General features: G+C 44.4%; 1 protein-coding gene across 1 annotated transcript in view; it reads left to right on the top strand.

Moving 5' to 3' along the window:
• The window catches only part of SORCS3 (sortilin related VPS10 domain containing receptor 3), a 1,039,444-nt gene that overhangs the window by 302,762 nt on the left and 713,238 nt on the right, over nucleotides 1-23,444 (top strand). The window lies entirely within an intron of this gene.

The raw sequence follows: 23,444 nt of genomic DNA on the forward strand, positions 1-23,444 counted from the left end.
ACAAAGAATAGGCGCAAAGTATGCAGCTGCTTTTTTGCGTGCATAATAAGTGGCTGCTCATTTTCAGAGAGACCCTATCCAAGTAGCATCTCTTTGAAAATTTATTGCAAGAGAGCTTCCTAAAAATATCTGCATGTGTTGCAACCATACGGCTGCTTGAAAATTGCCCCCAAAGAAAGAAAAATCCATCCCTCCCTGGATTTCTACCTCATGTGCAGCCAAGCTCCCTTTGACACTGTCAGGTTCAAGTTCGAGTTTCATAAACCCTGTTGAAGCTGGCTCTTCCAGGTGGAGAGGTAACATCTTTCTGCCCAGCAGCTTTTGACCACAGACTGAGCGGCATTTAAGCCGCCCTCCAGCACGTTACAAGCGCTGGCACGGTGATGAAAGCAAGCATGTGCAGGCACCAACAAAATCCTGGCATGGATTTTTACCCAGGGGAAAATAGCCTTTTGAAGTCTGCAGCTGAATTGCCCTCTTGCATCTGTCACCATGGACAATCCTATGTTTAAAAACAGATATTCAATGTCATGAACAAATTTGTTGGCATACATTCAGTTGCAGTTTGACAATGGATTTAATTATTTATTTATTTATTTATTTATTTATTTATTTATTTATTTATTTATAGTTTTTTTTATATACCGCAGCACGTAATGCACATCGCCTCGGTTTACAGCTAACAGTAATTCAGCCAAAGGCTTTACAATGAACATAGGTGGAAAAAGCAAAGTGCTAAAATTAACAGAAAACTAGGAGTATACATATCAAATACATATGTGTAACAATATTATCAAAAGGGAATTATTTGTAAGGAAAAGAGGGTAAGGGAGAAGGGGAATCATAGTGGGGGGAAGGGAGTCAGTAAGGGAGGAAGGGGAGTCAGTGGGAAAGGGAAAGGCAAGGTAGAATAGAGGAATCAGGAGTAAGTTGGATATATCATTTTTAGCTCTGCAATTCATTTGGTTGGTTCTTTCCACAAAGATAATTCTTCTGACTGTTCCATAGCACATGACGTTGTGTATATACAGAATGTGTGACCTGGCTTTGCCTGTCACTAACATTTTCCCCAAATTTTCCATCTTGGGCAGTGGGAAGGGCTTTTGATGTTTAGAATCCTCCTCTGGCTGTAATACCAGCTTTTCTGGGGGAAGTCTTCTTTGGAGTATAAAATCCCCTTGAGCATGCTCAGTTATTTAGAGGGAAAGTGACTAAAGAGTGGGTTGGAGAGAGAAGGTGTTGGAGTTCTGAATGGCCCTTGCCTCATCCCTAGGGATCTTGTGACTTGAAAGAAGATAAGGAAAGAGATTTGCTGATTTTGAATATATTTTTGAGAAGATTGATTCAGTCTGGAGGGAAGGACATCTCCCTTGGGATCCTGAATGGCTGCTTCAAAGATCATTTTGCCTAAGCAAACAGATACAGCAAGGGTGAGAAGAACTTATGGATTCTTAACTACAGCATTCAAGAGGATCTACAAGTTTTCAGAGTTGGATTACAGTTTTAGAGTTTTTGCACCTGTACGACTTTGGCAGTAATTTTGAGCTTGGGGATATTTTTCAAACTTTCAACCAGTTGTATGCTGGAACTACACGCCAGTTCCCCTCCCCTCAAGGGGAGGCTGTGCAGGAGAAAGGAGATCAGCAAGGAGAGCCAGAATGGAAGAAGGAAACTATGGTTTTTCTCATTTTAATATTTTTTATGTTGTCCCTAATTTTCTCTACTTTGGCTCTAGATATTCATCTTTACGTTAAAGTAAATGGTTTTTGAACACCAGTTGGACGCACTTTGTTTTATTTTTTGCTGCTATTGGACCCTTTTGCTAATTTTTACTTCCTTGCTCCTGTTTTCGATCTTCCTGCATTTTTTTATCATCATCCAGCTGGAGTGTGAGCCATTGGACGTAAGAAATACTGACCATGCCAGGGGCCCAGGAAGCTAACTTTTCCCCTGCTGGACTTACCCCCAGCATCGTATCTCCTCTGGATGATGTTCACAGTACAAACTGGGGATCAGCTACATACACTGGGTATTGGTGGTGCCATCCTCTCTTGTTTCGGTTTTTTCCAGTGCAGCATCAATTCACAGTCAAGTCTAGCCATCATTGTTCATCTTGGAAGGCTGTAGTTAAAGGAGTCCCTCAAGAGTTGGCCCTTTCTTCCTTGTTGTTCAAACTGTACATTACCCTTGTGTTCCATCTTCATAAATTGAAGAGTTTCAAATCTAAGCTGATGACATACAGCTGGTTTTCTGGTTAGTTCCTCTGTATCTTTTGTGAGTGACCATATAGTTAATTGTTTGTCAGCCATCAAATCCTGGCTAATGCAAAATGGCCTACATTGAAACCTTCCCAGAACTGAAGGATCCTGGATAAGCAAGTCACCCTTGCCATCCAGTTTGCTTGTCCTTACTGGAAAGAGTACTTCTCATAAGAACATAAGAACATAAGAAATTGCCATGCTGGGTCAGACCAAGGGTCCATCAAGCCCAGCATTCTGTTTCCAACAGAGGCCAAAACCAGGCCACAAGAACCTGGCAATTACCCAAACACTAAGAAGATCCCATGCTACTGATGCAATTAATAGCAGTGGCTATTCCCTAAGTAAAATTGATTAATAGCCATTAATGGACTTCTCGTCCAAGAACTTACCTTTTTTGAACCCAGCTACACTAACTGCACTAACCACATCCTCTGGTAACAAATTCCAGAGCTTTATTGTGCGTTGAGTGAAAAAGAATTTTCTCCGATTAGTCTTAAATGTGCTACTTGCTAACTTCATGGAATGCCCCCTAGTCCTTCTATTATTCGAAAATGTAAATAACCGAGTCACATCTACTCGTTCAAGACCACTCATGATCTTAAAGACCTCTATCATATCCCCTCAGCCGTCTCTTCTCCAAGCTGAACAGCCCTAACCTCTTTCCTCATAGGGGAGCTGTTCCATCCCCTTTATCATTTTGGTTGCCCTTCTCTGTACCTTCTCCATCGCAACTATATCTTTTTTGAGATGCGGCGACCAGAATTGTACCTTTCACCTTCTTGAATGTACCTTCTTGAATGTACCTTCTCACCTTCTTGAATGTCATTTGGAATCCTGGTTTCCTAGTGGACTCTACATTTTTCCTTAAGTCTCAACTAAGCGTTGTTGCAAAATCCACATTTTTTAAATTTCACCCATTAAAATATCTGCGGTCCATTTCAGATTTTGAAAGAGTTGTTCAAGCTTTCACCACAATAGATTATTGTATATATACAGTAGATTATTGTATATATACCTATAAATAGGTTTCCCAGAGTATTTGGCTAAAATATTGACTACGTATGTCCCTTCATGTACTTTAAGGTCCACTGATAAGGTCTTTTAATTGTTCCTACCCCAAAACCTCTGTGATTGCAGGTCACTCGTGAGTTCATTTTTTTCAGCTGGTATTCTCCTGATTTCTATTTTCCTTAGATCCCTCGTCCTCTTATAATTTTAGATCCCTCTGAATTTTCTTTGAATGATTTGTATTTTGTAGAATTTTGTTGTATTTATGAATGTTTTGTTTTATGGTCTATTTTACTTAGCAGTGTGTTTGTAGTTATGTTTCAGTTTAATAGCTTATTTGTTCTTATTGTGTATATTCATTTGTATAAACTGCCTAGCATGGTTGTCCTTATAGGTGGTACACTACATAAGAACTTCTAAATAAAGAAATAAATCAATAAATATTCTTATCTTTTTGCATGTTTGTTTTTGAAAATGGAGCTTTGAGTATATAGAATGTTCTCAATTTTCCTCATGCCTTTATTTATTTTGCTGAGTTTTTGACATTTTTCATATAATTATCCAGTGCAATTAAAAAATATGCAGAATGCATAGTCAACTCACCAGAACTCTTTAGGCAGTTGCCCCATGGTTGTCTCAGTTGTGTTGCACTGGATAAATCTGGATAACAATGCATGTTCTCCTTTCACCGAGCTATGAATCCTAAACTTTCAGCAGTACAGGCACCTGTCTGATGCCTTGAAACCTTAAACATTAAGCAACTTAATAAAACACAGTTTGCCATTTGTGCCTGCAAGCAACCCACCCAATCTGAATCAAGAGGAGTTTGCCCTCTCATCACATCCATGGGACACCAAGCCCATTCATTCTTTCAATAATTCATGTCTTCTCTGTGTTGCAGCCAAAGGAAGAAAAGACGGTACTGTGCCCCGAAGAGTGCTTGAATGTTTCATATATTAATTTCTTTTCATTTTCTGGTAGGCTACCAATAAAACTTTGCCATTTTCTGAAAAACCCATCTAATGCTTTCTCATCAGAGAGTTATACAGATGTTTTATGAAGACCCATAATCTCAAGCAGTTTTAGGAGCCAGCAATTAAAGTCTGGGGCCTTATTAGCTTTACACTTGATTAAAATACATTTATTTTCCAACAGAAGTGCCATGAACAAAAAATGTTTTATTTTTTTTTGTCGTTGTCTGTCTGGATTGGCTCAGGAACCATCCCCTAAAGAACCACAAAGGCAAATTAATTTAATATTTGTCTGAATGAAAGTGAAGAACCTACTCCCAAAATAATCCACTTTTATCACTTTCCCAGAAGCAGCTAGTAAAGGAATGTACTTAGAAATGTATTATACTTTGTGTCACATAAAAGCAGGCTGGAGTCAGGCAGAGGCAGTATAGGACTACAGGGCAGGACTAGAGCTGGCCTTCTGACTAATCATCCCCCTCCTTCGCGGGTTGAGACTTTGGGTTCAGGGAGCTGGTAGGACTTGTCTTCTGCAGAACATCATGGTTAGAGCAGGCACAGACTGGGAGCTGTGTACAGGTTGGGAGCTGGAGTTAGGCACAGGCTGGGAATTGGATGCAGAAACAGGCTGAAAGTGAGATGCAGGTACTGGCTGGGGCTAGAACTAGTACAGACTGAAAGCTGGTACTAGGCACACCCTGGGAACCGGAGATGGGGGCCGGGACTAAGTACAGACTAGCTGGAGACAAGGCTGGCGTTGAGGGCAAGGCCAGGACCAGAGGCAAGGGCAAGGCCTGGGAAAGTATACAGGGACTGGACAAGACAATGGACAGACTAGACAGGCAACAGGAAACAAGAAAACCCAAACAGGATGCAAGGCTGGCTAGGGGTTCGTAGAAGGCCCAAAGGCCACACAGTAAGAGAGAAAAGCTCAGGAGGGCACAGAGGGTGGCAGGGAGGCCTGAGATGTTGCAGAGCAAGGCAAGAGGTCAAGAGAGGCCACAAAGCAAGGTAAGAGACCAAGAGACACACACACTTGATCTCATTTTTACAAATTCTAACATAGCCACCACCGATACCCCTACCTGCAACCCAGTACCCTGGTCCGACCACACCCTCATAAACACCACCCTCTTTATAATGAAACCAACCCCCCCCCCCCCACACACACACACACACACTCTTTCCAATTTCGCAAACCCTGCTCCAGAGAAGACCTTATCGCATCATGCTCTGACATCTTAAACAAGATTGACCTCACTAACCCAGAATCAGCTATCTCCTCTTGGAACGACACCACCAAAGACATTGCAGACAAAATCTGCCCACTAAAAACAATAAATGTAAACCCTTCCCGTGGCAATAAAAAAGCATGGTTCACACCAGAACTCAAGAAACTCAAAAACAACCTGAGAATTAAGGAAAGAAAATGGAGAAAGCATCCATCCCCCTCTTTACTCGCATCATACAAAACTTCCATGCATGAATACAGGACTACCATCCTAAAAGTAAAACGCGATTTCCACGCACGCAAAATACATGACTATCAGTACAACTCCAAGGCCCTATTCACTATGATATCAAGCCTAACTGAACCTTCCCCCACACACAGCCATCCTTAGATTCCAAAAGCAAATGTGACAACCTAGCCTCCTTCTTCCATAACAAAGTCACCAAACTGACAGCAAATTTTCCCCCTGATACGGACTTCACCATGACCCTCCCCCCCGACACCACTGCCAACCTTGAACACCTTGAAACCACATCGGGTTTTGAAATTTAATCCCTATTAAAGAAAATCAAACCCTCCACACACCCCCTAGACAACATCCCTGCCAAAATGCTACAAACCATCCCCAAAACAATAGCCTCAACCCTCGCAGAGATTATCAATTGTTCCATCACACATGGTGTAGTCCCCTCCTCTCTCAAGCAAGCAATTGTGAAACCCATCCTAAAAATACCTAATCTCGACCCATCAGAACTATCACCCAATCTCAAATTTACCTCTATTAGCCAAAATCACTGAAAAGGTAGTCAACCTCTGCCTCACCGATTACCTAGGCACACACAACATTCTATCCCCGTCTCAGTTTGGTTTCTGTAAATTTTTCAGTACAGAAACACTCATATTGTCCCTCACAGACACCATTCTCAAAGGCATGGATAATGGTCAAGACTTCCTCCTAGCGATGCTTGACATCTCCTCTGCCTTCGACACAGTCAGTCACAAGATCCTCCTAAACAACCTCTCTAACATAGGCATATCTGGAACTGCCCATCGTTGGTTCAAATCATACCTTCAAAACAGATATTTCAAGGTCAAATTAAGCAACAGCGAATCTGACCCCATTAAACTTACCCGTGGTGTACCCCAAGGCTCTGCCCTCAGAGAGGCCACAAGGCAAGGCAGGAGGCCTGAGTAGGCCACAAAGCAAGGCAGGATGCCTGAGTAAGCCGCAAGGCAATATAGAATAGTGAGAAGGAGGTGGCAGGTCAAGGAGCCAGGATGACTCAATGAAGAGGCACTGAGGGAATGGACAGGCTGGGTTAAATAGGGCTGGGGCTGAGGCATCAGGTGATCAGAGAAGTGGTACCTTGTGCAGCTGGGAGTGGGGCTCGTTGGGGACCCCTGGTGGAGGGGAGACTGCGCAGCAGGCAAAATCGTGACACTTTGAACATTGGTCTGATTTGATAAAATCTATTTTATAGCCATTAGATGGAGATGTATGCTATGTATTAATCGATTTAAATTGAATCATCCTAAGGAAGACTGGCAGGATCCCTTGCAGAATGATTCTATAGATATTAAAATATCTTTTACCCCTATTTCCTTCCCAAAACCCCAGACCAGCGCTGAGCATGAGTTGCGTACGGTGGATTTTAACTCTGTCCTGTTTATAACAAGAGTAAGTAGGATGAGTCCTCTCTACCTCCTCCTCCCTGCCTTCTCCCAGTGATAGATTTAGGATTTTGCCACACCTAGGCACTGTTGGTGTTGTTGCCAACCATTTCCCAAGGTCAAAAAAGAGAGAGCAAAAGGTCTAAAACACAACCCCACAGTTTTTTGCAGCAGCTCAAGGTTAGATTCTGTGGCAAACATTTTGAAAAATCTAAGGCACATTGGCAAGCATTTACATCTTTTATATTTTAAAATAAAGTTTTCCAAATGTGCCTGTGTCTGAATAATTTATTATCATATTTTTAATGGATAAGGAAAAGAGATCTCAAAAATCAGTACAAGGAGGACATCTCAGAGGTGAGGAGAGGAGAAGGAGAGAGAGAGAAGACTAGGGATGGGAACAGGAAGGGCGAATGACCAGGAATGGAGTGAAGAAAAGAGAGAACTAGTGATAGAGGAGGTGCATGAGAATGAAGTGGGGGGGGGGGGGCGTAGAAAAGGAAAATGGGAGATGGGGAAGATTGAGGTGGGTAATAAGACATATGGGAAGGGGGAAGAGGGACAGGGAAGGAAGTTCTATGGTTGAGGAAGGGGAGGTGGATTTCAGGATCTGAAGAGGAGGTAGCAACCAGGAGGACAGAATCTGATGTAACTCCCTTTCCATTGGGGGTCAGCTTCTCTGCTTTGGGGAGTCTGGGGTAAATCACCCAAAGTGAGGCAATGCATCTTGGTTGGGTCATGGGCTGGGGGCAGCTAAACTGCAAGGCCAGACTGGGTGTAGGACATGTATACATGCTCTTCCAAAAAGCCACACTCCACATCAAAGATTTGTGCTCCAAATAAAAAGATAGTTTATTAGAAGCATCTTCAGTTAGTGTAGAAGAGTATAATTTTCAACTTTACAACAAATCCAGCAAGACGTTTCTTGTCAGCCTTCCATAAAGCCTCGGACAACATTTATTACAGTCTCTATACACCACTCTTCAACCTCTCTGGGCCACACTGCCCATATTCCCTTCATAAACACAACAGATCTCAAGGTGCTCACTTTATCTCTCAGATGGCATCCAGCTACTCGCTTCTTGTTGCAGGAGGAAGCGGGGAGCTTTCAACCCTGTTTCCAAGATCCAGTTGGGCACAGATTTATTTCTCTTTTCTGGTCCCAGCTGATTCCGTCACAGTTCCTTGTTTTACTCTTAGATCCAAATTCCAGTCACTTCACACAGGCTTCCCTGAGACACAGTTGGAGAATCCCTGCCAAACTCTTTCCTCTTTTTCCCTGAAACCCCTGGAGAAGGGTCCCAGATGCTGCCTTCTCTTCACTTGGTGACTTTGGGGGAGTCCTCGCGCTTGCTCTAAGCAGGGAAATATCCCTTTCCTAACCAGTCTGTCTGTCAAGAAATTCAGGACCAGCCTTTGAGCAGCAGATAACCTTTTGTTGGCTGGAACCATCCCTGCTCCTTTGTCCTCTCTAGTATTCCCATAGGGAGAAATTGCATGAACCGCCATACACTCTCTGCATATTACACTCTGCAGTCCTTTCTGTGGCACACAGGGGCCACACCAAGATCAAGAAAGAGAGGATATGAATTGTGGTGAAGGAGGGTAAGGAAGGTAAGAGGCCAGTGACCCTACGAGCTCTGGTTGGCATCCATCCATCCATCCCCTCTCTAACCTCTTACCCAATCTGGCACTTATACACATACCCAGCACCAATCTCTTCTCTCTCTCTGTCACACACATACACAACACGAACACTGCAACTTCTGCCGTTCCCTTCTTACACACAGACCCAGCACCAATCTCTTCTCTCTCTCTGTCACACACATACACAACACAAACACTGCAACTTCTGCCATTCCCTTCTTACACACAGACCCAGCACCAATCTCTTCTCTCTCTCTGTCACACACATACACAAACACTGCAACTTCTGCCGTTCCCTTCTTACACACAGACCCAGCACCAATCTCTTCTCTCTCTCTGTCACACACATACACAAGACGAACACTGCAACTTCTGCCATTCCCGTCTTACACACAGACCCAGCACCAATCTCTTCTCTCTCTCTGTCACACACATACGCAAACACTGCAACTTCTGCCGTTCCCTTCTTACACACAGACCCAGCACCAATCTCTTCTCTCTCTCTGTCACACACATACGCAAACACTGCAACTTCTGCCGTTCCCTTCTTACACACAGACCCAGCACCAATCTCTTCTCTCTCTCTGTCACACACATACGCAAACACTGCAACTTCTGCCGTTCCCTTCTTACACACAGACCCAGCACCAATCTCTTCTCTCTCTCTGTCACACACATACGCAAACACTGCAACTTCTGCCGTTCCCTTCTTACACACAGACCCAGCACCAATCTCTTCTCTCTCTCTGTCACACACATACGCAAACACTGCAACTTCTGCCGTTCCCTTCTTACACACAGACCCAGCACCAATCTCTTCTCTCTCTCTGTCACACACATACACAAACACTGCAACTTATTTATTTATTTTATTTTATTTATTTAACAGCTTTTAATATACCGGTGTTCATGCGAGCACATCGCGCCGGTTTACAATAAAACTTGAGAAAGGATGAGAAATTACAAAAAACAGGGTGTGGGGGCTGGAGCAGGAGCGAAAAAAGGGGGGAGGGAGAGAGAGGGGGAAAGGAAAGGAGGAGAGGATAGCAGCTGAGAAAAAGGTAAAAGGAACGTAACATTACTCACACGGTGACTAATGTGGGATCGAACAAAGAAAAAGTATAACATGTATGGCGTAGAGGTTATATAAGTAACTTATTTACAGCATTTATGACAAGTTAAGGGGTAACTTGCTTAGTATTTGAAAACAGGTTGTACATTTTGATATGAATTCACAATCTTACAGTTTACACAGTCTTACAGTTTATGGAGGAGGAAGGTGTCTGGGGTGCGGAAACGGGTGAGGGAAAGGTATGGAAGGGTGTGGGGGGGATGCTGAGGGGGGAGTGGGAGGTTATGTCTGAGGGGGGTTTCAGGGGTTGGCTACGAGGGGTAGGTTTCGGGGTAGGCCTGCCTGAAGAGCCAGGTTTTAATGCCTTTTTTGAAATTGTGTAGTGAGGGTTCAAGACGGAGGTGTGTGGGGAGGGAGTTCCAGAGGGCAGGGCCTGCAATGGTGAATGCTCTTTCTCTGGTGGTGGAGAGGCGGGCTGTTTTGAGGGGGGGTGTGTGGAGGGTGCCTGTGGAGGTGGATCTGGTGTGGCGGGTTGAGAGGTGGAAGTGGGGCATTTCCTTGAGCCAGGAGGAGTTGTCTTTATAGAGGGATTTGTGAAGAATGGTTAGGGTTTTGTATTGTGAGCGGAATTGGATGGGCAGCCAGTGTAGGTCTATTAGGATGGGTGTAATGTGATCTCTTTTGCGTGTGTTAGTGAGTATACGAGCCATGGCGTTCTGAAGGGTTTGTAGTGGCTTGATAGTGGAGAAAGGGAGGCCTAGTAGCAGGGTGTTGCAGTAGTCCACTTTGGAGAAGATTGTGGACTGTAGGACTAATCTGAAGTCTTGAGTGTGGAGTAAAGGCTTGAGCTTTTTAAGGATCTGGAGTTTGTAGAAGCCTGATTTAAGGAGGGATTTGATGTGAGGTTTGAAGTTGAGGTGTTGGTCAAGTGTGACTCCCAAGTCTCTAACGGAGGGGGGCAGGGTAGAGGAGATGTTAGGGGGCAGTGGCGTGGAGGAGGAGTCTTGTTCGGGTTGTTTAGATATATAGAGAAGTTCGGTCTTAGTTGCGTTAAGGGCAAGGTGGAGGTTGGTTAGTAGGGAGTTGATGGAGGCAAGGCAGGATTCCCAGAAAAGGATGGTTTCATTGAGTGTTTTCTGAATGGGTATGAGTATTTGGACATCGTCAGCGTATAGGAAGAAGTCCAGACCTAGGCTTGAGAGTAAGTGGCAGAGGGGGAGGAGGTATATATTGAAAAGGGTGGAGGATAGGGAAGATCCCTGGGGTACACCTTGTCTGAGGGGAACGTGACAGGATTCAAAATTATCCAGTTTTATAAGGTATTCTCTGTTCGTGAGGTAGGAGGTGAGCCAGTCTAGTGCTGTGTCGGCAATGCCTATCTCTGTCAAGCGTGTGATCAGGATTTGATGGTTGACAGTGTCGAAGGCTGCAGATATATCCAGTAAGGCCAGTAGGAAAGATTTACCTTGGTCTAATCCAATGAGTATGGTATCAGTAATGGCTATAAGGAGATTCTCAGTATTACGGCCTTTCCGGAATCCAAATTGTGATGGGTGCATGAGATTGTGATCCTCGAGGTACTCGGATAGCTGGGTGTTGACTACTTTCTCGAGGACTTTTGCAAGGAAGGGAAGGTTGGAGATGGGCCGATAGCTAGCAGGGTCGGAGGGGTCCAGGGAGGGTTTTTTTAGGAGGGGTTTCACAACGGCAAGTTTGAGGGGATCTGGGACTTTGCCATAGGAGAGGGAGCAGTTAATGATATTAGCTAGGGGTTTGGCGATGGTACTGGGTATGGAAAGGAGGGTTTTGGAGGGGATTGCGTCTAGGAAATGTGTGGCTGGTTTCATTTTTTTAAGGATGGTCTCAATCTCTAGTGTGGAGGTTGGGTCGAAGGATTTGATACTGGAGCTAATGTGGTTTGGGAGGGGGGAGGTAGTAGTTGGGTTATGTGGGAAGCGTACGAGTATGCTGGATATTTTATGCTGGAAGTATTTTGCAAGATCCTCGCATCTTTCTTTGGAATTTTTTTCCACGGAGGTGGGGTGAGGGGTCTTAGTGAGGTTAGTGACGTAGGAAAATAGGGCATTGGCGTTGAATTGTAGGTCATGAATTTTTGATGCGTGGAAGTCCCTTTTGGCAGTGATGGTGGCTTGCCGGTAGCTGTGTAGTGACTGTTTATACACTGCTTTGTGCTGGGGAGTAGGATGTCGGCGCCACAGGCGTTCTTTTGAGCGGAGGTCTTGTTTCAGGTTTTGGAGGTCGTTAGTGTACCAGGGTTTTTTATTTTTCTGTATGAGGGGAATTTCTTTATGTATCAAGGGGCAGAGATTATTGGCTATGGATTTGGTAATGTGATTCCAGGAATGAAGGGCTGCGTCTGGATTTGAGAGGTCAAGGTTCTCTACTGCTTTGTTGAGTGCTGTAGTTATGATTTCTGAGGAGCAGGGTTTACGGAAAGATATAGTTTTTTTTTGAGTTGGTGATATCTTGGTGGGGGAGTTGAGACAGATTTGGGCGTTGATGATAAAGTGGTCGGACCAGGGTATGGGGGTGGTTAAGGGGGAGTTGGGTGCAGATAGATGGGTGTTAACAAATAGTAGGTCGAGGGTGTGTCCTGCCTTATGAGTGGGGGAAATAATGAGCTGTTGAAAACCTAGGGCTTCAAAAGTGGTTAGGAGGGTTTCGCATGCAGAAGTGCGGGGAGTGGAGTCCACATGAAGGTTAAAGTCTCCGAGGATCACTGCGGGGGAGTCTGTTTTTATGTTGTCTGCAATGAATTCGATGAGGGGAGAGGAGTCCTGTTCGAGAACGTTAGGGGGAGCGTAAATGAGGCATATTTGAAGGGTGGGTGATTTGAAGAGTCCGATTTCTAGCTTAGGGGGGGGGGGGGCAGGTGGGTTGGAGTTTGAGGTTCAGGTGCTTTTTTGCGGTGAGGAGTAAACCCCCGCCTTTCTTTTTAGGCCTTGGGATGGAGAATATGTCGTATAGTTTTTCGGGGAGCTGGTTGAGATAGATATGGTCAGATTCTTTGAGCCATGTTTCCGTGATAGCAAAAAGGTCAGGATTATCGTCTGTGAGCAGGTCATGGATAATGGGGGCTTTTTTGAGGATGGATTGTGCGTTGAGGAGGGTTAAGGTGAGGGTAGCTAGTCCGAGGAACTGGGTGAGGGGTGAGGTTAAAATGGGAATTAGAGAGTTCCGTGGATTAGTAGAATGGGTGGGGGGTGGACAAGGTTTGCGTGCGTGGGGGAGGTATAGGATGGGGATAGATTGAATGCACATGTCTGGTGTGGTGGACCTCTTTACGAAGGGGTCTTTGGTGAGTCTGGGGTGTGTGGACGATAGGGCTGGTATGGTCCTAGAGAGGGTGAAAGGTCATCAGGCATTGCAGGGAGCATACAGAGGCAAATACAACTGGTACAGCAATTACAATAGAGTATTATAGTAACACGTAACGTCCGATTCAGGTTAGGGCGGGGGGCATGGGGGTGCCACAAAGGGGCACACTAAGGGGCAGGCCCCTTAGTCGCGCTCCTTCAGCGCGTGACGCCCGGTGCGCGACGCCGCGGAGGGGTGCTCAGATTTAAAGGTCTGGTTGTCCTCCTCCTTCCTCCTGGTTGTCCTTCCTTCTGCCGTTCCCTTCTTACACACAGACCCAAAACCTTCAACTGACCTCCTCTCATCCCCTAGCCTCTATCCTCACTTCCCCCAATGATCCCCCCACTCAGCCTCTCCTAGCCTCCTCAAAATGATCCCAATTTACTCTGTCTGCTCCAGGCTCACCCCTCCCTACTTGTCCCTGAATGTCAAGAAGGGAGGGGCTGGATTAGGGAGCACATTATTTCTTCTTTGCTATGCCTGCTGTAGGCTCACCCTCCCCTCTTATTTGCTACATGGGAGGGGAGGGGCTGTTTAAGGGTTGCTTTCTGCTGAGTGACATTCAGTACAGCTGGGAAGGCTGTAGAACTTCGGCCAGCTTGCTGCCCTTCCCCCCCCCCCCCCCCCACACACACACATTTTTGCCACCCTAGGCACAGGTCTAGGATGACAAATCGAGGCCTATTTTCTATCCAAATGTGAACTCCTCTCCCCCCCCCCCCCCCCAAGGAATGGATAACTGCACCCTAGAAGAAAGAATTGACCCCCTATTACCCTGAAAATTTGTCTGGGGAAAGGACTACAGTTTTATTTACCTGAAAAGGGGAAGATGCTGTCACCTTGTTGCTACTCCACACCCAGTTAACCTCCTTACACCTTGTAGCAAGGATGCTGCTTGAGCATACAACTCCCCAACACAATATAAATATCACATAAACTGGAGACAATCTTTACTTTGTTTTACTAAATTAAACAGCAACCAGGGCTGGTGCATTTTTACACAAGAAAGTAATTGCTAGATCAAAAAAACAAAACATGTCACAATAGTACAAAATCTTAAAAGGTAACAGAGAACAGAATCAGTCTCTTGAGTCATTTTTTCAGCCAGCTTTTACCCCACAGGGAAAGATATAAAGATTACATTGCAAAAGACAAAAACTTTAGTCTTCAGAATAGTGAAAAAGGAAAAACTCCCAGATAAGTATCGTGCACAACAGCCACCAATTATACTAGATTAATAATCCTGATGGCTATGAATGCTGAATTGAATTATTCTTGCAGAACTTAGAAGGATAGCAGTGTTTGTGTTTGTGATAAGGGTCAAAAATAAAGTTAAAAAAAAAAAATATATATGTATTACCTGTGGGTGGCACTGAAGGGGACACCCCTTGCCCCAAAAATATTCCCCTTGGCACAGCTGGTGCTGGCTGGTGTGCGATTGCCAGATGGCCCTGTAGTTAAAGAGGCTTTCGTGGCCCTGAATCAGGAGAGGGAGAGAAGTAGAGCTGATATAAGAAAATCATGGTCAATTATACAATAGACTTTAAGTAAAGAAAAAAATATTGAAGGGGAAAAAAACCTCTGTTTTGGACCATTGTGTGGACACTATTTTGTGTCCATATTCTGAGACAGTCCAGATAGCTAAGTCATCTGGCTAACTCTGAATATTGGAGTTAGACGGTTAACTTATCCAGCTAACTCTACTCCTCTCAGTTACGCCCCCGGAACACCCCTAACTTATCAGGCTAAATTCTAGCCTCCTAACTTATTAGCCAGATATGTGTTCAATTATTCATTTAGCCGGCTAACTTCTGAGTTAGCCGGCTAAATGTTTCTCAGTATGGACCTCCTAATCGCCATTAATTAGATGACAAAATGGGGGAGGAATAAAAGAAAACATAACAAATTATACATTACACAAGATATTTATCCACTACAGCCAAGATCCATAAACAATTATGAGAGCTTCCCTGGGCAGAGTCCTATTTTGCAAAAATCATTCCAACTGCACTGGATTAAAAAAAAACCCCAAACATATTTAACACCCTCCAGTTTCACAAAACATTTACAAGGAAACTTTAATAGGAAAATAGCACCTAAAGTGTTGTAATTCCGCTTGTCATACAGCCTTCCAACCACTAGAGGTCCTCTGGGAGCTGTGCCTACCCTCTTTCCATTTTTAGTCTTGGTGACCTCATGACTCAGCAAATCTCTGCCTTGTCACTGAGTCTGAGTCTGTTCGGCTCCTTGCTTGGCCCCTTTGTCTTGTATTCTTTGTGGTTCCCCACAGCCTTCTGCCTTGTGGCTTTCCTAAGCCTTCTTGCCTCTGTATACCTTGTGGCACTCTGCAGCCTTCTGCCTTGTGGCTTCCTTAGCGTTCCTGTATTCTAACTTGCTTAGTGGCTTCCCTAAGCCTTCCTGTTTCCAAACTTGCCTTGTGGCTCCCCTAGCCTTCTTGCTTCACGCATCCTGTCTAAAGCCTTGCTGTTTGGTTCCCTGCCTCCCCAGCCTCCTGTCTCAAGCCTTCCTCTCTGGCTCCCAAGCCTCCTATCTCAAGCCTGGCTCCCAAGCCTCTTGTCTCAAGCCTGCCAGTATTAGTAAACCTGTCTTGTTCCAGTGTTCCATCCCAGACCTTGGTTCCTGCCTGAGCTCCAGACCCACCAGACATCAACCTCCAGCCCTGCAGACTGCAGCCCAAGTCTCCTCTGGCTTCTGTCTCCAGTCCTGTCTGACATCAGCCTGCCTGTTCAGTCCTGCCTGACTTCTGTCTCCACTCTGGATTCCAGTCTAGCTTTAGCCTTAGGTCTCCTCCCTTGTTCAAGTCCTGCTGGCCACCAGAACCCAAGGGCTCAACCTGTAGGGAATGTGGCTGATGTAGGCCGAAGATCCCCTAGTCTAGTCTGCCTCTGGAGTCCTAGACCGTTCCAGTGGGGTTTCTCCAGCAGAGCTGGATCTTCAACCCTAATATAAAGCAAGTACTCTGTTTTTTTTAAAGAAACATCCTTCTTTGCTGCATTTCCCTAGAAACATCAGGAAAGGCAGCAATTTTCTGACCCAGAAAGAGAGAATCCTTTAAATAAAAAAAAACATTTTTAGTATCCAACATTTATCTGTCTGTAATCTTTGATTGTGATTGCTTAAGAAAACAAGTAAGGTCCAGACTGTAGGAGTGTGCATTTGGTCCCTACATGTTGGCAATCCGCAACGGATGTGGCCATATTCGTTGTATTCGTGGGGAAGTGAAACATATCACGATTCCCCACAAATACACGAATCTTCGACAAATTATTTGGCCACCTAAAAAAGCCAATTTAAACAAACACCCACCCTCCTGATCCCCCCAAGACTTACCAAAACTCCCTGGTGGTCCAGCAGGGAGTCCGGGAGCCATCCCCTGCACTCACACCCTCGGCTGCTGGCTTCAAAATGGCACCGATAGCCTTTGACCTACCATGTCACAGGGGCTACCGGTGCCATTGGTCAGCCCCTGTCACATAGATGGCCGGCACCATCTTGTGCTCCTACCATGTGACAGGGGCTGACCAATGGCACCAGTAGCCCCTGTGACATAGTAGGTCAAAGGCTATCAGCGCCATTTTGAAACCAGCAGCCGAGGGTGTGAGTGCAGGGGATGGCTCCCGGACCCCCTGCTGGACCACCAGGGAGTTTTGGTAAGTCTTGGGGGGGTCAGGAGGGTGGGGGTTGTAGTTAATTTAATTTTAGCGAGGAAATGAATAGAAATCGATGTATTAACGTATCGGGGTGCTATATGGCCAAATGCAACGTATCTGCCCCCGACGAATCCGAATCCCGAATGCAACGTATGGCGTCCCTCTGCACAGCCCTACTAGACTGTCCTAAGACAAGTCGGGTTTCAAAGACATATCCTCAGAGGATCCAAAACTTCTATGATTAGGTAAATAGTGAAGCTTAGAAATTGACAGAATGGACTCTTTAGGAACTTTCAGTAACAACATAGAATTTCCTCAACAGACTGGTTTCTAGGGGAGATATTAAGGAACATCTAGGTAAATTAAGAAATTGTAATTTCAGCCTCCTAGAATAGTTTTACATATCCTCCATCTTTCGATGGAACACTTGATTATTTTTAATTAGGGCCACATCACAATTATATAAACTTGTTTATTGAGATCCAGTTTCTAGAATTTTCCTTTCTTGTTCCTTAAATAACTGTGACTGAAGATTCACTTGAGTGGTCAAAACCTCTAATGAGGTTGGCATATTATGAATTCTAGTGAAAACTGAGTTTTCTAAGTACGAAATAGTTGACCATAATGTTCAAGCATGGCAGCTGCAAGCTTCACGAATGAACATTGATTATACACTTCAGAAATCATAGAGGGATCTAACACAGATTCTCCAGGTGCAGGAATCCCCCCATCACAGAGGGAAAAAGTGATAGAAGCTCCCAACTCCTAGATCCCACATAAGCCAAAGAGCCCACTTATGGTTGAAGATGGCCCTCAGGACTCAGGGAGACAGAAGTCTCACTAAGAGCAGGGATGAACCTCCTAGTTTATTGAGTGCTGTAACAGTACCTTGTTGAACATTAAAGACATCAAGAGTCAGCTGAGAAGACAAAGGAGGGGTGGCTGGCTCAGACGGGTAGGCTCGAATGACACCTTACCCATATTGAATTCAGAAGCCTAAGCAAAAACACAAGAACTAACTCAGAACGTGAAGAATCTTTCCTAGGGGCATGCTCCTTTGGCGTGCAGCTTCTATGCATTGGCATCTGGTGCCGCAGGATGTTAGATTTTATACAGGCCTGGTGTATTCTGATGATATCAGCAAGGGAAACAAATGCTGCAGCAAGGAAGCAGGATTCCATGTTCCAGATAGGGCCGATTGAAAGGGATCCTCTCCACGCTCTCCCCAACTGAGCGTTGCAGAATGCGGGATTTTATGCAAGCAAAACTCTTCAGTTCTGACATGATCCATGTGAAATGTTCAAGCTAATTTGCTTTATGCTAAGTAGTTTTCTGCAGAGTTAAGAATTGCTTCAGGAATTTCTTGCAGAATTCTTACCCATATTATGAAGTAGACTTAATTAGCACTCATTAGTGCTTTATGAACTGGAACATAAAGGTTTCTTATCTCTTTCAAAAAACCTTTTTAGTAGCATGAAAAGTGGAGAAAGGACTTAGAAAAGGACATCGATCTGTCCTCTTGCTTTGACTTTTAATTTTATGTTCCCATAGTTTCTCAGTTTCAATGTGATAGGGATATACATTTTAAAATCATTCAGAGGTTAGCACACATCTCTGCTGCTATGTTTTCTCAACATCTGCTAAAGCAGTGGCTTCCTATCCAATTCTAGAGGCCCACCCAGCCAATCTGATTTATAGCATATCTGCAAAGAATCTGCAGGAAGGAAAAGGTAGGAAGAAAGGGAGAAGTGACGCTATCTATAAAAAATAATATTAAAGCAACAGAATTGCAGGGCTTATGAGGTAAGAAGAAGGCAATTTGGAATAATCTGGAAAGAGGGAACGGAACATCCACTTATACTAGTGTACTATAAAGACCTCCATCACAGACTGAAGAAATGGATAGAGATTTAATGAAGGGTATTCACAAAATTGGTATGAAAGGGGAAGTGCTATTGCTGGATGATTTCAATCTGCCGGATGTTGATTGGGACATCCGAACTGTGGTGCTTTCTAGAAGCAGGAGATCTTGGATTCTCTGGAGGAAGAATTGTTCAGTTAAGTTGGAATGGAACCCACATGGGAGGGAAACTAAACCAAATCACTGTGAACTGGGAAGATGTAGTAGGCCAGATTGACAAATTAAAGAGTAGTAAATCACCTGGACCGGATGGTATGCATCCTAGGCTACTAAAGGAACTAAAAAATGAAATTTCTGATCTATTAGTTAGAATTTGTAACCTATCATTAAAATCATCCATTGTACCTGAAGACTGGAGGGTGAACAATGTAACCCCAATATTTAAAAAGGGCTCTAGGGTAACTATAGACCAGTGAGCCTGACTTCAATGCCGAGAAAAATAATGGAAACTATTCTCAAGATCAAAATCGTAGAACATATAGCAAGACATGGTTTAATGGAACACAGTCAACATGGAAGTCATGCCTAACAAATCTGCTTCATTTTTTTGTAGGGGTTAATGAACATGTGGATAAAGGTGAACCAGTAGATATAGGTGTAGATTTTATAAATCTACGCGCGCGCGTACTTTTGTTCGCACACCAGGCGTGAACAAAAATCCGGGGTTGGTGCGCGCAAGGGGGTACAAATTTGTGCAACTTGCGCGTGCCAAGCCCTGCGCACGCTGCCTGTTCCCTCCACACCCCCCCCCGCACCTTTCCCTCCCTTCCCCTACCTAACCCCCACCCCCCTGGCCCTATCTACACCTTCCCCCTACCTTTGATGTGAAAGTTATGCCTGCCGGAGGCAGGGGTAACTCTGTGTGCGCCAGCACCCGACCCGGGGGCTGGTCCGGAGGCCTCGACCACTCCCCCAGGCCGGTGCCACGCCCCCAACATGCCCCCTGGAATGCCCCGAAATTCATGCCGCCCACCTGACACGCCCCGGCACACCCCCCTTGCGAAGCCCCGGGGCTTGCGCACGCCGCTGAGTCTATGCAAAATAGACGCAGGGGTTTTTTTTAAGGGTTACGCGCATAGGTTATGTGCGTAACCCTTTTAAAATCCGGCCCTTAGTGTAATTGGATTTTCAGAAGGCATTTGACAAAGTCCCTCATGAGAGGCTTCTAAGAAAACTAAAAAGTCATGGGATAGGAGGTGATGACCTTTTGTGGATTACAAACTGGTTAAAAGACAGGAAACAGAGAGTAGGATTAAATGTTCAATTTTCTCAGTGGAAAAGGGTAAACAGTGGAGTGCCTCAGGGATCTGTACTTGGACCGGTGCTTTTCAATATATATATATATATATATAAATGATCTGGAAACAAATATGATGAGTGAGGTTATCAAATTTGCGGACGTTACAAAATTATTCAGAGTAGTTAAATCACAAGCAGATTGTGATACATTACAGGAGGACCTTGCAGAACTGGAAGATTAGGCATCCAAATGGCAGATGAAATTTAATGTGGACAATTGCATGGTGTTGCACATAGCGAAAAATAAAACCCTTGCTGTAGTTACACGATGTTAGGTCCCATATTAGGAACTACCACCCAGGAAAAAGATCTAGGCATCATATTGGATAATACTTTAAAATCATCAGCTCAGTGTGCTGCAGCAGTCAAAAAAGCAAACAGAATGTTAGGAATTATTAGGAAGGGAAAGGTTAACAAAATGAAAATGTCATAATGCCTCTGTATCGCTCCATGATGAGACCACACCTTGAACACTGTGTACAATTCTGGTCGCCACATCTCAAAAAAGATATATTTGCGATGGAGAAGGTACAGAGAAGGGCAACCAAAATGATAAAGGGGATGGATCAGCTCCCCTATGAGGAAAGGCTGAAGAGGTTAGGGCTGTTCAGCTTGGAGAAGAGACAGCTGAGGGGGGATATGATAGAGGTCTTTAAGATCATGAGAGGTCTTGAACTAGTAGATGTGAATCAGTTATTTACACTTTCGGATAATAGAAGGACTAGGGGGCATTCCATGAAGTTAACAAGTAGCAAATTTAAGACTAATCAGAGAAAATTCTTTTTCACTCAATGCACAATTAAGCTCTGGAATTTGTTGCCAGAAGATGTGGTTAGTGCAGTTAGTGTAGCTGGATTCAAAAAACATTTGGATAAGTTCTTGGAGGAGAAGTCCATTAACGGCTATTAATCAAATTTACTTAGGGAATAGCCACTGCTATTAACTACATCAGTAGCATGGGATTTTCTTAGTGTTTGGGTAATTGCCAGGTTCTTGTAGCTTGGTTTGGCCTCTGCTGGAAACAGGATGCTGGGCTTGATGGACCCTTGGTCACCCAGCATGGCAATTTCTTATGTTCTTATGTAAAGAAAATGGGGACAATGTTTCTGATGTTGTAGAGGGTGATCATCTGGAATCCAGTGGTCACCGGATGGTGTAGTTCAGTATTTGAGTATAGGCAATGAAGGTTCATTGAAAGACATGGATCCTAGACTTCAGGAAAATTATTAATCTAATTTTGTTAAAATAAAGGAGTGTCTCAAGGAGTCATTAGCTAGATGGGAAATCTAGAAGAGCAGTGGGCAAAACTAAAACAAGATATTATAAGGGCAACCAACCAACCTTTTTGTTACTAAATAAAGGAAAAAGTAGCCACTATGGTTTTCTAAACAAGTAGCTGAAGAGATAAGGAAAAATACAGTTAGCATTCATAAGCTACAAGAGATCACAGAAAGAGGGCAACATGTGACAATATCTGGAAATGATAAGAGAAACTGGAAAAGTAGTCAGGAATGCAAATATGCAAATAGAAGTAAAAATAGAAAATCCAAGGGAGCAGAACAATGTAGGTGGTGAAATTCCTCTATGCATGAAAGAAGAGCCTGATCTGGGGTGATTGTATCAGAGAATCGTAAGGTGGCCAAATAAGTAGATAAGGCAACAGCAAAAGCCAGAATGATGCTTGGTGTTGGTGAACTGGTGATTTCAAGTATGCGCACAAGTATTTTGAAAGTATGCATATGGGGCAGATTTTCAAAGGGTTACACGAGTAACCCTCGAAAAGCTGCCCCAAGCTGCCCCTGTGCGCGCCGGTCCCAGGGCTTGCAAAAAGGGCCGGGACGTGGGAGGTCCTTGGTGGTCCGCAGAGCAGGGGCGTGGCCGGAGCCTCCAGGCACAGCGGCAGGCCAGCCATTGGCCGGCGCACGTAAACTACGCCTACCGGGAGGCAGGCGCAACTTACCCGACAAAGGTAAGGGGGAGGTTCTAGGTAGGGCTGGGGGGGCGGGTTAGGAAGGGGGAGGTGGAAGGAAAATTCCCTCTGAGGAAAGGCCTTGAAGGGAACGAAGGAAGGCTGTGCGGCTCGGCGCACACAAGTTGCACAATTGTGCACCCTCTTGTGCGCGCCGACCCTGGATTTTATAACATGCACGCGGCAGCGTGCGCATGTTATAAAATCGGGCGTAGATTTGTTTGCGCTGGGTTGCTTGAACAAATCTATGCCCGCGCGCATCTTTTAAAATTTGGCCCATACTTTATAAAATACCTGTCTCTATGTAAAAATTGGGATTATTACATGTATATCTAGGATATACGTATCTATTTGTATAAAATAGGTAGTGAAAGTAAATCTCTGTGTGTCCACCTTCATAAATGCTGTACCATGTGTAGGTTTGAAAGTTAAGTTTCCCATGTTGAGACTTGGTATAAAGGCATCTGATAAAACTACCTATGGACATTGCAACTATCCACAGACATTTGAAATTAAGTGCTTAATATACCTATATTTCTCATGGAAGAATCATCTGTTTTTTTTCATAGACCTTTAAAGGACAATTTTCATAAGCCATTTAGCCAAGAAAATACTGATTTACCCAGATAACTTGGCTGTCTGAAAATTTCCATACTTTTACCTAGCTAAAAATACAAATGGAGATCAACAATATGCTTAAGTAAGTACTCCCAGAGAGTGTTTAGGTTGGGAGAGGGAAATAGCATGCATAGGAGTGAATTTTCAAAGGAGTTATGCCCCTAAAGGCATCCATCTCTATGTCTGAAGCATAACTGGGCTAGTGGGATGTTGAGGTGACTGGGATCTTTGTATTATGGATTTATATTTCTGACCTTGAATGGTGGCGTTATACATTAATTTCATTTCACTTCATTTATTTACATTGATATATTGCCAGCCCAGGGCCAGCTCCAGGTAACTTACGGTACATGCATACCATCCAAAATCTATTAAAAACAGTCACCCAATCTCCCATCCTCTTTACAAAGAGATTTTAAATGGCTTGATATTCAGCCACTGTCCAGTTGAGCAAGCTAGCCAGATAAACTTGTCCAGCTAACGTGCCCAGGATATTCAGTGGCACAGCCACACTGCTGAATATAGCACACTAAGTGTTAGCTGGATAAGTTTATGCTAACTTAGCTGGATAAGGCTGAATATCGTCACGTATTCAGCTAAGTTAGCCGAATAAGTAGCTATATCCTGGACAGGGCCGGTGCAAGGAGATTGGGCCTTGTGCCATCCCCCTTTCATGCCACCCCCCAGCCCCGCCCCCGGTCGCAGCCACGACTCCTCCCCCCCCCCA

The sequence above is a fragment of the Rhinatrema bivittatum genome, chromosome 7 (assembly GCF_901001135.1).
Source record: "Rhinatrema bivittatum chromosome 7, aRhiBiv1.1, whole genome shotgun sequence".
Classification (NCBI taxonomy): domain Eukaryota; kingdom Metazoa; phylum Chordata; class Amphibia; order Gymnophiona; family Rhinatrematidae; genus Rhinatrema; species Rhinatrema bivittatum.